Genomic DNA, 16,813 nt, shown 5'->3' with positions numbered 1-16,813 from the left:
AATTCTAGTCTTGCCCCAGCTAGATCTTCCCAGATGGCAAAATGTCAATCTGCTGCATACAAAGAAGTCCATCCAGGAAATGAGTTGCCAATCTTACCTTCTCCTCTTGATTCTTTTGGAGCTATTCCCCAGCTGGCTTGACAGGAGGAGAAGGAAAGGATGTCAAAACATCCTTCCTCGTACCATATGATATCACTTATATGTGGAATCTAAAATATGACATAAATGAACTTATCCACAAAACAGAAACAGACTCACAGGCATAGAAAACAGACTTGTGGTTGCCAAGGAGAAGGGGTGTGGGGGAGGGATGGATTAGGAGTTTGGGGTTAGCAGATGCAAACTATCATATTTAGAGTAGATGAACAACAAGGTCCTACTGTATAGCACAGGGAACTATATTCAATATCCTGTGATAAACCATAATGGAAAAGAATATGAAAAAGAATGTATATATATATATGTATAACTGAATCACTTTGCTGTACAGTAGAAATCAATACAACATTGTAAATCAACTATATGTCAATAAAATAAATTTTTAAAAATCCTTCCTCAGGTAGAAGACTCAGGATTTTCTGAATGCAATGATTTTTCTAACGGTTGGGAAGGGAGAGAAGGATTCAGGAAGTGGTTGAGAGTAGCCAAGCTGATATAGATACTTTAAATAAACCCTGGACAAAGTTCTGGAGTCTATTGTTTTCAGTTCTATTTTGAATAGTCCAGCGGTAGATAGAATAATGGCCTCCCAAAGATGTCCATGTTCTACTCTCTTGGACCTATGAAAATGTTGTATTCCATGACAAAGAAAAATTAAGGAAGCAGATGAATTTAAGCTTACTAATCAGCTGGACTAAAGATAAAGACATTACCCCGATGGATTATCCAGGTGGACCCAATGCAATCACAAGGGTCATTAAATGTAGACAAGGGAAGCAGAAGAGTCAGTGTCAGAGTGATGCGATGTGAGAGAGCTGAACAGCCACTGCTGGCTTTGAAAATGGAAAGGGACCATGAGGCAAGGAATATAGGCAGCCTCTAGAAGCTGGAAAAGGCAAAGAAACAGATTCTCCCTTAGAGACTCCAGAAGGAATGTAGCCCTACAGACACCTTGATTTTAGTCCAATGATACCCATTTCAGAGTTCTGACCTCTAGAACTGTAAAATAACAAATTTGTGTTGTCTAAGGACACCAAGTTTGTAGTAGTAATTTGTTTTAGCAGCAATAAGAAATTAATATAAGGTCCTAGTAATCAATTTTATTACAAAAATAAAAATCCCTCTCTCTTTCCTGTTTTGCGACCAAAAGAGACCCACATCATAATTTGCTAATGTAAATGTTCTGCTTTACTTTGAAATTACAGCCTGGGTTTGTTATATGCTAAATGGAGCTGTTCACTCAGATTCAACACACTGCTCCACATTTATAAAGCAGTGATTCCATTTAATTTTTTTTCCATAAGAGACATTAATATGTGTGAGAGAATGCATTAATTCATGGTCAGAGAACTGTTCCTCTCTTCTGCATTGAAATAGTAGGCTTGAACACACTAAGAAAGGTTTTACATACCAGGCCAGGAAGTTTGAAATAAGTTCAGTAGCCAACCAGCAGTCATCGAATACTTTGAGGCAGAAAAGAGACACTCTGAGAATGAACATATGAAAAATTCCTCTGGCAGTAATGTGTATAATTGTTAGCAGAAGGAGGATAGACAATAGAGAAACATATAGATATTTATTTCTTTAGTACAAGCAGGTGATAATAACTATCTGAAACAAGAACATGGTAATGACAACAAAAAGGGAGAGATTAATTGAAAATAAATTGTCAATAAATTTTAGTGATTAACTTGATATGAAAGGACAGACATGAATGAGTCAAAGATAAATTCTAATTTTTGTATATGAATGACTAGGAGACTGAGGGTATAAAACTGCTGTGAAAAAAAAATGTAGAAAGGAAGATGATTATGGATAATGTTGAAATAAATTTGTAGACTCAAGATGGAACTGCTCCTCCTGGGGTGCCACTCAGCAAACCAAAATTTATACAGCATTTAAATTTATACAGTGTCTCTGTAAATGCTCTGCTTGACCAGAAATGTAGTCTATCCAACCAGCCAATCCCCAAAAGCCAAGCCAGCTCTGGGCCCTGTACTTATTTCCTTATTCTTTATTTATTTTCTATTTCTCTCTTCCTTGTTCTTTATTCCTTATCCTATAAAAGCTTCCTGCCTTTCACTCCATTTTGCAGTTCTCTGCACCCTTGGGAATAGAGACTGCCCACTTTATGAAGGGTTAAAGTGTATTTGTATTGCCTTCTTTAATTATTTAAAATAATAATAAAACCATTAATACTTTGCTAGGCACTTTACAGCTAAAAAGCACTAGAAATTTGTACTGGGAAAAATAAACTTCAGAGACTAATAACGTATTTCCAGAGTAATAGTCATTCTTCTCATTTATCATTAATTAATTTCATTGAAACTTAAGCCTGATTCTCTTGAAAGAGAGTCTAAGAGAAATACAAATTAATGCTTCTCTTAATTCATTCGGGCTACTAATAACAAAAATAGACTGGGCATCTCAATAAACATTTATTTCTGACTGTTCTGGAGCCTGGGAAGTCCATGATCAAGGTGCCAGCAGATTCTGTGTCTGGTCAAGACCCACTTCCTGATCCATAGGTTGACATCATCTCTCTGTGTCCTCATGTAGAGGAAGGGACAGAGAGCTCACCTGGGTCTATTTTATAAGGGCACTAATCCTATTCATGAGTGTTCCACCCTAATGACCTAATCACCTCCCAGAGGCCCCACTTCCAAATACTGTCACATTGGGGATTGTTTCACCATATGAATTTTGAGGGGACAAAACCCACTATGGTTGTTTTGCTGGGGAACAGATACACAGAGCTCTTTATGTTGTCATTTAGAAGGTGGGTCTACTGAGTTGCATTTTTATTTATTTTTATTTTTGGCTGTGTTGGGTCTTCATTTCTGTGCGAGGGCTTTCTCTAGTTGCAGCGAGCAGGGGCCACTCTTCATTGCGGTGCATGGGCCTCTCACTGTCGTGGCCTCTCTTGTTGTGGAGCACAGGCTCCAGACACGCAGGCTCAGTAGTTGTGGCTCACGGGCCCAGTTGCTCCATGGCATGTGGGATCTTCCCAGACCAGGGCTCGAACCCATGTCCCCTGCATTGGCAGGCAGATTCTCAACTACTGCGCCACCAGGGAAGCCCCTGAGTTGCATTTTTAAAAACTAGTCTTAAAACCACCTATTTGTCTCTCACTGAAGATAGCTCAGGCAGAAGTAAAAAACACAGGGTAACTTTCTTACTTTCATTTTCTTAAACTTCAAAAACATCTGACTTAAGGAGCAGCATATCAGAGCTGCTTCTAGCAAATATTGCTGGTGGGTGAGGTGTCCAATTACAATTGCCATCGTGTCAGTAAGAACAGTGTATTGAGAAGCCTGTTCACTACCTCTTTAAAAAGTCAGTTATTAAATCATTCCTCGATTTTCTCCATGTTTATTTGTGCTTACTTTTATAATGTTTCTGCAGAACTATGTATCAATTTGGATTCTATTCAGTAAATAGAAACCGTCCAGGTATTTTGAGCAGAAAGAGTGGAAAAATGACACCTGTAGAATGTTTAAAGGGCTGGAGTAAAGGGATCTCATTGAGACCTGTACCACAGAAGGCCACAGAACAGACCACCAGCGTAGCTACTACCTCAACCGCACTCCAGAAGGGTTAGTAACCTGAAGGATGCCAAAGGAAGTTTTAGGTTCAAGAACCACACTTCTCAGTAGCACACTGACGATCAAGAAACCAGGATTGAGAAGCTGCTGCACCACCACTGTTAACTCCTTCTCAATACCAAAGCTGGTGACTAGACATGGAATTCTGCTGCAGAAAACAAAAAAAAAACAATTATTTCTCCATCCCATGGGTTACAGCAGGAAACAGCCAGCAGTAGAAGGAAGATGATGTTTGTCTCATTTCTATCTTCTAAATCTCAGACAGTGCATTTAATAGGCAGAAAATGATTTATAGCTAGAAAGCTAACTACAAGGAAATGGAGTATTTAGCTTTACAGGACACACAAAACAAGAAGGTCCCCAAGAAATAGGTAAAAAACGTAAATATTGGGTGCTAATTAATCATATCCAACACAAAGCTTCATTTTAAAACCTTTACCTTATTTACTGCCCAAGTTGTTCTATTTCTCTTCAGTTGTTGAATGTAAATGAGATATGATATCTTATTAAGGCATAGTCTTCGCCAATTAATTAATTATATAAAAATCACTTAATCTAACCCTCAAAGTTCTCAAACTTTCTATTAACCAGAACCTTGGAGTTTCACCACAAAAATAATAACTCATCCTCATTTTGATGATCTTAAAGCCCAGTACTCCTTTTAAACTACAGAACTGTCTGTACACCAATATGAAGAGTATACTTCTTAAAGTTTGCCAAGGTTTTTCATTTCAGAGAAAGTATTTTATTTCAAATGTATTATCTTATGATACAAAAAAAGAAATTATGACACATTCTGTATACGTAGACTATTCACTTATCTAGTCAGTGCAAGATGTTTTTTCACCTGATTTAGCTTTTCTAAAATCTTACATTTGAACTTCCAAATTATTTAAAAGATACAGTGAAGAGGCATCTTAGGTCCATGGAGAAAAAAATGGCATCCTGGACTGGCAAGGCTTTTTGGACATCAACAACCTGATTCTAAAATTTATATGGAAAGGTACAGGCCCTATAATAGGTAAAACAACCTTAACACAGAAGAATAAATTGGGAGCAATCACTTAATCAATATTAAGGCTTACTACTAGTTACAGTAATCAAGGTAGTATGGTATTGGTTGAGGGACAGAGACATAGATCAGTGAAACAGTACAGAGAAGTCAGACAGGCCCACACAAATATGCTCAACTGATTGTTGACCAAGGCATAAAAGCAATTTAATGGAGGAAGACTAGCGTTTTCAATAAATGGTGTCAGAGCAACTGACCCTACGTCAGCAAAAGTATGAACCTCGAACTAAACCTCACACCTTATACAAAATAAATCAGAGACTTACATTATAAAATTATAAAACTTCTAGGAAATAAAACATTGGAAAAATCTTTAGCATATAGAATAAGACAAAGAGTTTTTGACTTGACACCAAAAGCATGATCCATAAAAGAAACATTTGACCTCATTAAATTAAAAATTGTATCTGCCAAAGATGCTGTTACATGGATAAAAATACACACTACAGAGTGTATATATATCTGTATATATATGTGTGTATATATATATATATATATCTTAAAACTCAATAGTTTAAAAAAACCCAGTTAGAAAATTGGCAAATTTTCACCAAAACGTTTCACCAAAGAGTTTATATACATGGCAAATAAGCACTTGAAAAGATGTTCTACATTATTACTCATCAGAGTAATGCACATTAAAACTACTATGAGTTATCAGCGGATACTTATCTCGAAATTAAAAAAAAATAGTGTGAGCACCAAATGCTGGCATGGATATGGAAAAACTAGATAACTCATACCTTGCTAGTAGGTATGTAAAATTGTACATTTACTCTTGAAAAAAAATTGGCATTTTCTTAAAAATCGAAGTATAAAGCTATCAAACTTCCCAACAATTACACTCCTGAGTATTTATCTCAGAGAAATGAAAACTTACATTCATACAAAATCCTATACATAGCTGTAATAGCCAAAAACTAGAACTAACTCAGATATTATTCAATGGGTGAATGGATAAACTATGGTACATCCATACCATGGATACTCCCTGTAATAAAAAAGAATAAACTATTGCTACACACAACAACCTGTGCATCACCAGAGAATTATGCTGAATGAAAAAACCAGTCCCAAAGGGCAACATACTATATGGCTCCATTTATATAATATTTTTGAAATAACAAATTTTTAAAAATGAAAGTAGATGAGTGGGTTGCCAGGGTTGGGGATGGGAGAAGGTGGAGGTAGTGAGTATGGTTATAAAAGGGCAACATGAAGGATCCTAGTTATGAGAATTATTACGTTTTGACTGTGATTATGGATATGCAAACCTACACATGTGATAAAATGTGATAGAGCAAAATACACATATACATGCACACAAATGAATATAAGCAAAACTGAGAAAATCTGTGAAAATATGTGATTGCATTCAATGTCAAACCCAGGTTGTGATACTATATTATAGTTTTGGCAGATATTACCATTGCGATAAAGGGTATAGGGTATCTATCTGTGTTATTTCTTACAACTGCATATGAATCTCCAATTATCTTGATACAAATTTCAATTAAAAAACAAAAAAATGTGAACAAATTGCTTTAAATTATACTCTAATTATACCACTTGTGCATATCACTCAAAAGCTATAATTTCAAATCTATTTACTAAAATATTTCACTGGAATATACTAATCATGTTTATACACATTTGCTTAAAACGATGAAAAGCTTATAATACAATGAAGGGACCTGAGAAATTTAGTGGCAATTTACTAATTTCCTTTAGTTAATATAATTTAATTTTGTTTTTAATATACGAATTATCTCCTGTTGAACAAATTTGTATGACAAAATAGTCCCTAATCTAAAGTGTGAAAAAAATGTTCAAGAGAAATTCCATGAGGAAAAAATAGAAAACTGTAAACATGAAATGTAGCCTCGATTCTTATGAAAACTAGATTTTTCTTTATAAAAATGCATCTTAGAGGAAAGATAGAGATCTAAGCCCCAAGTCTTATCCCCTCTGCACTTTGGACCAGATGCTGAGCTAAGACACATACCTGAATTCAACCTTTTTGTTTTTTGGTGTTCTTGGAAAATAGAGTCTATGCGATTATGCTTTTCATTCATCCAAAAGCTTTAAAAACCTTTGTTTACCACTTCCTTCGATACTTCCAATTGCGAGGTCAAAATCTGCGGAGTAAAATTATATTTCCTTGACTTCTGTGTTATAAATCCTCAGGTGAACTTTTTAAGCATCTCAAAGAAACATTGATTGAGTTTATTTCAGACTAAGCTAGCTTCCTCTAACAGTACTTTGAGCTCAAAATAATTGTGAGGGAGTGCCCTTTGCAAGGACTCAAGTAATAAGATGTGAATCCCTTATGCTAAAGAATAATTTTGAAGGTAAAAAAAAATGCCAGAGAAAGCTTGCTTTCTATCTTGGCACATTCCACACTTAATCCCATCATAGCTTCCACCTTGATCATACCAAAAAAAAGAAGAAAAAGTCCTAAAGTACGACCTTTAAAGTAAAAACAAAAGAAGTATATCATAACTTAAGGGAAAATTTTGTTCAAGAAACTTACACTAAATTTGTTGCAAATAAGTGCAAAATTTGATTTTGAAGTTCCTTGCTATTAAAACCAAATATTAAGTATAGTGAATCACTTAAACATTTTATTTTAAAAAAGCATAATAATAGGTAAGCTTTTTTTCTATCATTAAGTTATAAAGGACTGTGTTGCATATGGCTTTATGAAAGATAATAAATAATACAATGGTGATATCTTGAGAACAGTTTAGATAAAAGAGCAAATTATTTTTAAGAGGTGAATATTGATGTGTATTAAACATAAATATATGTGAGATTCTGTGGATGGAATATAGATAAAGTTCAGTAAAAATAGATTTAGATAACATTGAAAAATGGATAGAAGCTAATCCTTTCCTCATTCTAGTTTCCAACACTCAATCTTCCAGTCTTTCTGATTTCATCTTATAAATTCCCCTCAAATCCATATAATTCAATCAGGAACCTGCCACCACCCCCAAAACCTGGTTGCCATTTCAACCACTCACATGAGTAAGGTGGATGTCCAGTACCCAGCCAATTTTCCCAGGTGGCTCACTTATCAAATCAAGTTTTATATTTGATTAGCTGAACATAAGTGACATGTCTGCACCTTAAGGGATATTAGAAATTGTAGCTTTTGAGTTATACCTTAAAAAAATAAAACTCAAAATGCACTAAAACACAAAGATGTGAGTGTTGAAGAACTTTTAAGTGTCCACTTCAAAGGCTTTTCATGATAGAGATCCTTTCCTTATCTCCAGTCTCATTTCAAGCCATCACTACTCTTGTTTATCTGATGCAGCCATTACAAATTTCTTTCATTTCCTTAAATGTACCAAACTCTATCCTGACTCATGCCTCTATTCACTCAGTTCTTTATTCTTACAGTTCTCTTTCCCCACCTCTTGGATAATTTCTTCTCATTCTTGGAGTTTGAGACTAAAGATGATGTGATGGTTAGTTCTGTCAACTTACCACAGCTATGGTGCTCAGTCGTTTGGGCAAACACCAGTGGAGATGTTGCTCTGAAGGTATTTATTCTTTAGATGTGACTAACATTTAAATAAGTAAATTTTAAATAAGCAGATTACCCTCTATAATGTGAGTGGGACTCATCCAATCAGCTGAAGGCCTTAAAAGACTGAGATCCCCTGAAAAAGCAATAATTCTGCCTCAAAACAGCCTTCAAATTTGAGACTGATATCAGCTCTTGTGGGAACTCCCAGCTTGCCCTGCAGATTTCAAACTTGCAAACTCCCACAGGTGAGCAAGCAATTCCTTACAATCTCTCTCTCTCTCTCTCTGTACACACACACACACACACACACACACACACACACACACACACACACACACACACTATTGGTTCTGTATCTCTGGAGAACCCAGACTAATACTGATGACTTATTCAAAGAAGCCTTCTCTCACATTTTAAAACAGGTTAAATCCCTTTATTGCAATCTCTAAATACTTTATCCCCTTTGAGAATATGCACATGTATAATCACCTTAGCTTTCACCCCTTAAGACTATGATTCCGATGAAAAAGAGAAACAAATTGCCTTGCGTGTTGCTAAGACTCTTGGTGTAGTAAGACACACTGATTAAAATGTAGTAGGGACCCAAGAATTATATTTTGAATTTGATAAGAAACATAAACTCTAGGGTCAGGGTAGCTGCCTTCAAACACTGACCCCACTCTCAGCAGCTGCATGTCCTGGGGAAAGTTACTTTATCTCTCTAAATCTTAGTTTCCTCCTTTATAGAAAGGACGTAATAATACTGTCCTCATAGGCTGATTTTGAAAGTTAAATGAGAGGGTAAATGTAAATCATTTAGCACCACACTTGGCACACAGTAAGCCCTCAACAAATGCCAGCCGCTTGTATCATTATTTTCTTATTTTTATATAACTATTACTCTAAAATAGCAATGACCTTAGTTGTAACTTTACGATTACCATTTATCAGGGATGACAGGAGATCTTCCAGAGGTACCCTACAGTCACTCTTTTTCTAGTCTTATTCATTAGCAGAGTCTGCTTCCCGTGACACAGGGTGAAAGTGACAGACACTCCATCTCCTGCCCGCTTTGCAGTTAGTGTGGCCATGTGACCAAGTTCTGGCCAATGAAATGAAAGAAGTCTATAGGGGGATTCTGGGAAAATTATCTTGCTGACAAAAGTCAAAAAGAAGGTCTGCTCCTTCCTCTCTGTTTCTGGACAATGTCCCTTAAGATTGTAGTGCCTGGTGCAGCTAGAGAAGGCATCACTAACTTGTTGAGAATGGCAGAACAGAAGGTGGAAACAGCCAGAGTTCTTTCTGAAAACTTTACGTTGCTGGCCCAATCCTGGAACTTTCTACCTCTTACTTTCTGTTTAGTAACATGAATATTTTTATTTTTAAAATCACTCTTATGTATTTTAACAGTTGTAGCCAAATGTTCTCTGATATCTCAGTTTAAAATTGATCTATACACTACCAAATGTAAAATAGATAGCTAGTGGGAAGCAGCCACTCAGCACAGGGAGATCAGCTCGGTGCTTTGTGACCACCTAGAGGGGTGGGATAGGGAGGGTGGGAGGGAGACGCAAGAGGGAGGGGATATGGGGATATATGTATATGTATAACTGATTCAGTTTGTTATAAAGCAGAAACGAACACACCATTGTAAAGCAGTTACACTCCAATAAAGATGTTAAAAATAAATAAATAAAATTGATGTTTCCCAAAGCACAAGTTTGCATAAGGCAGACAGCGTATAATGAAATCCACTGGGTAGGGATCAGTTTCTATTATCCCATCCATTATAGGCTGTGACTGTTCTAGACTAGGGAATACACAAGCCACACACACAGCTACTCCACTGGAGCCCTGTTGTGCTCTGTTATAAAGCTGTATGATAATGATGATAAAATGTTGTGAAGCACTAGTGACTAATTTATGTGAGCAGAGAAATAGGCCAATGTTCGTGGGCAAAAGCTAGTTGTAAACAGCCAACTCCTTATGCTCAGAGACAGTTAGATTTATAAGCCTACAATTATGGCTACGAATGACAACTTAATTATTAAAATTACTGTAAGAAATGTAAATTTGTTTTTTTCAAGTTTGAAACTCTCTAAGCCATAACGTCCTTATTTCTCACTGAAATGATAGTACCCTGGAATAGCATATTTTTTTGATCATAAAAGATGACTTAGAAATATAAGTATCAACTCTTTTGTTAATTTTTAGAAAGGTAGAGCTTTTGAAACAATGGTGATTCTGAGTCTTGTTGTAATTTCCTTTTCAGTAAATCAGAAATTGAATTTCCAAGTTGCAGACTCACTTTAGGAAATGAGACACTGCCCTGGAGTGTGACAGTCTACAGGAGGCCACGTGGGGAAGAGGATGCCAGCATTTACTAAGTGCCTGCTCTGTGCCAGGAGCTGTTCATGCTTTTATATATATATGTGTATATATATATATATATATTTTTTTTTTTTTTTTTTGCGGTACGGGCCTCTCACTGCTGTGGCCTCTCCCGTTGCAGAGCACAGGCTCCGGACGCGCAGGCTCAGCGGCCATGGCTCACGGGCCCAGCCACTCCGCGGCATGTGGGATCCTCCCGGACCGGGGCACGAACCCGTGTCCCCTGCATCGGCAGGCGGACTCTCAACCACTGCGCCACCAGGGAAGCCCCACGCTCATATTTTTAATTCCCACCAAACTTCCCCAAGTTAGGTAGAATTTTCATTTGTTGCATGACAAGCAAATTGAGACACAGAATTTTAACAGTTAATCTAAAATTGTTTTTCTAATGTTAGTTTCTCAGTTTACAAATTCTTGGTACGAGAAATAATTTGTCACCCAATAAGCAAGAATACCTTGACGTTTATTTCTGCCTGGTTCTAATTAGAAAAGTTATTGAGCTTGAAATATTAATAATGTCACCACTATCAAGTTTTAATATCTCCAAGTATAAAAGCTTCTTGTTCATCCAAACCAGGTTAAGACACTAGACCACGAAGTATGAAGACTGGTGAGAACAGAAACTCAAACACAGGGTTGCTGTGTTTGGTTTGACACAGACCTAAGCAATGCAAAGAAATCAATCAGATAATGATAAAAGTGGAAGCAGCTCCCCAATGCTTCACTGTTGCTAGTTACCTAGATGTTAGTTCCTCATAAAGTTCGTTCAAATTTCAGAGGTCAGTGCAACCTGTGTAGGATAATCATCCTGCTAGGTCAGAATTACTCACATCTCTGGGCTCCCTGTGTTTTATCTATTAGTTGGGCTGGAAGGACCACAGCAACATTCAATAATTTGCCTATTAATACAAGTCGCATTAAGTCCTTGCTCTACTCCTTACTGTATCATTGGGCAGTACCAGGCCTCGCTATGACAAAACTCGGAGCTACCTACGTCTCCTTCAGTACACAAAGGTGTGGCTATTTTAAATCATTCCTTCCTCCAAGTTCTTTGACATTCCTTCCAACAAGAGGTAGAGTCTATGTCCCCGCCTCTTATACCTCAGCAGGCATGGAACTGCTTCCTCAACTACAGACCAGCGTAAGTGGGGATAGTTAGTAAAGGATGACGCAGCTTCTATCACGTTGATTGAAAACACATGTATTGGGAGCCCTGTGCCGCTCTTTAAGATATATGAATAAGTACCTTGAGGCCACTATGCCATGAGGAAGACAAAACACAGGGAGAAGCCATGTATAAGTTATGCCAATTGGCAGTGCTAGTCTTCTAGTCTTTATAGGACAACAGCAGACATACCTGTAAGGAGTGAAATTCAGATAATTCTAGCCCTTGACTCTTGAGTCACCACAGCTTTCAGCTGATCTCATTTGAGCCCCAGACACCATAACATAGAGACTAGCAACTTTCCTATATCCTGTCCCAATTCTTGACTCCAGAATTCTTGCCCATAATAAAATGGTGGTTTTCAGCTGCTAAGTTTTGGGTGTTCTGTAGTATAGCAATAGTAACCAGAACAGATGATCAGACACCAATCACTTTTTTCAGTCCCACTGTGTGGATTGTATAGAACCCAAAGCTTAGTCAAAGGGAGTAGATCCCTGTCTTTAAATGTTATTATTTGTAACCCTATGCCATACCAACTGCTCTGGCTCATACAGAATTTTTTTCTGTGTTACAAATATAATTCAAGTATTTCTGAGAAACTTGCATAAAAAGATAACCCTAACAAAAGTGCTATCAAAAATAATAAACCATAAGAATACATGAATAATATGTCAATTCTGCTTGTACTCCCAAATATATTTTGGGATACTGTTAGTTAGGATTAGCTTTTGCTACTTGTGATAGAAAACTGAAATTAACAGTGACTAAAATGCATAACGTTTTTATCCTGGAATTTGACAGTCTAAGGCTCTGGGGTCAGATGACATACCTTAATTAGAACAATATTTCATTAGAGACACACACATTTTTCCTAGCTTCTAATGATCCATTCCTAGGGTGTGGCCCTCTTCTGCATGACTCAAAATGGCTGCTGTTGCTCTAGTTATTACTTTTACATTCCAGTCAGCAAAAATTAGAAAAGGGAAGAAGTGGGCCAGGTTGTCTATTTAGCACACTTTCAGGAAGTTGAACCTTCTATTTTCACTTTCATATCTGTCAGAACTCAAATGACCACACTTAGCTGCAAAGATATCTGGGAAATGAAGCATATCCGGGAAAGCAATGTGACCAGTGAACATTCAGAGGTTCTGTTCTAAGGACAAAGCGGAGAATGGATATGTGGTACTGCTAGAACTCTCCTCTTACATAGGGTGTGCACAGAAAAACATTTCAACTGAATACTTGTTTCAAAGAGAAGAGGGAACACTAGCACATATGAAAGAAGCACCTACTATGTGTCAGAGACTACATTGTTAGCCCAATGTGTGAGGTAGCAATTATTGGCCTTATTTTATAGAACAGAAATTGATTCACCAAACTTAAAAAAAAACCCAAGTTTCCATTGCTAATAAGTAGCAGAAACACAGTTCAAGTTAAGGAAGGCTTTCTGACCCCAACACGCATTCCTTACTCCATGAAGAGAAGTATGGTCAATAACCTTTGAAGCAGGAATCTTGGTAACACGCAATCTATGTCTTGCTTGTTATCAGCTACCGACAACTTACAACAATGACTGAATATGATGATGAGGATGCTGACCTTCATTGAGCACTATATCCAGGCACCCCTCTAAGTGCCAAACAGGTCATAAATTCATTAATGTAGACTCTATGGATTTCTTTTTCCTAATAGTGCATTTCACTTTCACTTAGAAAGAAGTAACAACACAACATTTCTTTCTTTAGTTATTTCTGAAGAATAGGGCCATAATTTTGTTCAAGTGTTCAAAGTGATTGTTGAGTTCCCTTTTCAGTCATACAGTGATTTCTTGGGCCCTGCACACCAGTCCACTCTAAGTTAACTTGTCTTGATTTGATTGAAGAAAAAGTTTTTGTATTTTTAGTTGTTTTAGTTCATCTGAAGAATCTAGAGTACCCTTTATTCAGCTTGCTAAACTGAAAAATAAGTCAAATGTTAACTTTGTAAGAAATCCTGTGACCTTTTAACCTTCTCTGATGTACTTTGGAAATGGCTATTTCCAATATTTTACAGTTGGCTGTACATCAGTTTGTTCTTCATTAAAAATAAACCACGGTGCATGCCTGGGAAATTGTTGAAAACTGGTGTTATCCAACAACTTTGGAACTTATAAAATGATTGTCCTGTTAAAGCATTATATAGTCCTTGAAATCCATGAAGCCTACAATAATAGTTCTAAGAAAATCTGGAATCACCAGAATAACACCACTGTGAAGTAACAGCATAAACAGAATAAGGTCAATTAAGTACACCACTCCAAAAGTGGGAACCTGCTCTATATAGCACAGGGAGCTCAGCTTGCTGCCCTGTGATGACCTAGATGGGGGGTAAGGGAGGGAGGGAGGCCCAGGAAGGAGGGGATATAGGTATACCTATAGCTGATTCATTCCATTGTACAGCAGAAACTAACACAACATTGTAAAGCAATTTTACTCCAAAAAAACAAAAAAAAAAGTGGCCTGGGATGCAGGAAGAGGGAGGGTCATAATGAGGATTCCATGAAATTTGGAAACTGTTTGCCTGAAGGAAGCATATTGTTTGCTTTTGAAATGTAAAATATTCTCTAGATTTAATCATTTCTGTTGGTTTCTTTAATTTCCAGCCTACTTTCTCAATTCTTCAATAAATACAAATTTAAGTAGCAGCATTATTTCATGGCAAGAAACAATTAATTTTTCACTGGTGTTGACACAAGTCTCAAGAGCAATAAAGCTGAGACTGTTACCTTTGTCAAATCTTTCTACAGAAAATCCCAGGCCATGGGTCTCTGGGTTTTGCAAGTAAAGACATAAATTAAAAATTGAAAATAAAAAATCAATCAGGATGCTAGTCAATGATTATTAATAATCAATTTTTATTGTCCATAGAACTATGTAACCAAATATGATCCTATATTCCCAGCTGTTAAGTCTTTAAACACTAAAACTTTCTCAGTAGGTGGTGAAGAATTGTGTGTTGCTAAAATGCATACTGTAGGCTTTGAACTCAATTTTAGTGAGCCATAAAATCCTGAGTCTGAACTGTCATAAAAAATTGTAGTGAAGTAGCTATCTTCTAGCAATGTGTCCTTATCTGCTATTTTCCTATTCTCTAAGTTGTGGTTATTTTTCAAATCAAAGAAGTCATAAGTCAATGAAGCAAAGAGAAATTTCCAATATTGTAAATTAGAATACATTTTAAATACCTAGCTGCTAGTGCCATACACATGGTTTTATTTTTAACCTATGCTGGATAGTTCCAGAACTGAAAGAAGATTTTAGGCATTTCCATACCATATGTAAAGGTCTGACTTGAATTCCATAAACAATCAATCGCATTCTTTGTTCTAAAAATTTTAAACATCACCCTATATACCACTGTTTGTTGGGTTGAGACTAACATATAACAGGTTGATGTATTCTAAACTTTTTGACTACTTAATATTTATTTAAAGGAGAAGCTAATTCCCTGAGGTCCTAATATCACCCACATAAATTGCTTCAGGCTATGAAAAATAATTTTAAAATTAAATCATTTAAAATTATAATTTAATAGTCATGGAATGAGGCCCAATGACAAGGAATGTGCTTAAGGCTGGCATGCTCTATGCTTGGTCTCCACCCCTTTCGTTTCATTATGCGGTCTTGAAGATTAGGTGGGTGGCTGCCAACACTTCAAGGCTAAACACGATTTTCAGCCAGCTATTCAGGGTGAAAGACTGGAAATGGAATATGTATAAAGAATGTGAGGGTGATGGATTTAGCAAGAGAATTGCTGAGGTCATTGCGTTTGAAATCTGGATGGTTGAATGTGTGATGCAGGCAATTTCCAAGCATGATAATTTCACTTCCATTTTAATTTGCCTGGACAGGGTATTCAGTATATAAGCAATTAGTCCTCCAAAACACATGACAAGCTAAAAATAAAAGAGATTACTTTACCTTTCTTTGACTTTTTTTCACTTTAGACAGATTTATTTTTAGCAGACCTGGACATTTGTGACATTTCCTATTATTAACAATATTGATTTCTTTGATGAGGAAACTTTCTAAAAAAAAGAGAAGCTTATTATTAAGCTTCATTTATTATTTATTTATTATTCTTTGGAAGAAAAGCTAATTGTAAATCATTTGGAAACTAATTATGGCATTGTTCAATAGTACTTTAAGTCAAGTAGATATTCTAAGATTTTTTTCATTGAATACGGCTATTTTCTGATTTTTAAAAATCATGATATATTTATAGTTTATATACTATACCATACATTAGTTTATATACTATACCATATACCATAGATAGTTTATATACCATACCGTACATGCCTCATCAGATGTTCATTCATGCTACAAAGTGAAAGCCCACAGATCTGCCACAGTTTGGTAAACTAGATATAAAACTAATGTCCATTAGAAGGCTGAAGAAGAAATAACATGTCTTTATGTAGTGATCATTTGCCTATCTTAGGAACTAGGTACATTTAGGTTTGACGGAAAAGAGAAAGAGCAATTCTGTTTAAAAAAAAAAAAGTGAATAGACGTTTAAAGGGAATAGCAGTTTCAAATCTATATTTAAAGTATACATATAGGGCTTCCCTGGTGGCGCAGTGGTTGAGAGTCTGCCTGCCGATGCAGGGGACACGGGGTTGGGCCCCGGTCCGGGAGGATCCCACATGCCGTGGAGCGGCTGGGCCCGTGAGCCATGGCCGCTGAGCCTGCGCGTCCGGAGTCTGTGCTCTGCAACGGGAGAGGCCACAGCAGTGAGAGGCCCACGTACCGCAAAAAAAAAAAAAAAAAAAAAAAAAAAAAAAAAAAATATATATATATATATATACACACACACACATATAACCAAGATTAAAAATTAGC

This window comes from Globicephala melas, chromosome 3, assembly GCF_963455315.2.
Source record: "Globicephala melas chromosome 3, mGloMel1.2, whole genome shotgun sequence".
In the NCBI taxonomy this organism is placed as follows: domain Eukaryota; kingdom Metazoa; phylum Chordata; class Mammalia; order Artiodactyla; family Delphinidae; genus Globicephala; species Globicephala melas.
Note: the sequence above shows the minus strand (reverse complement) of the source record.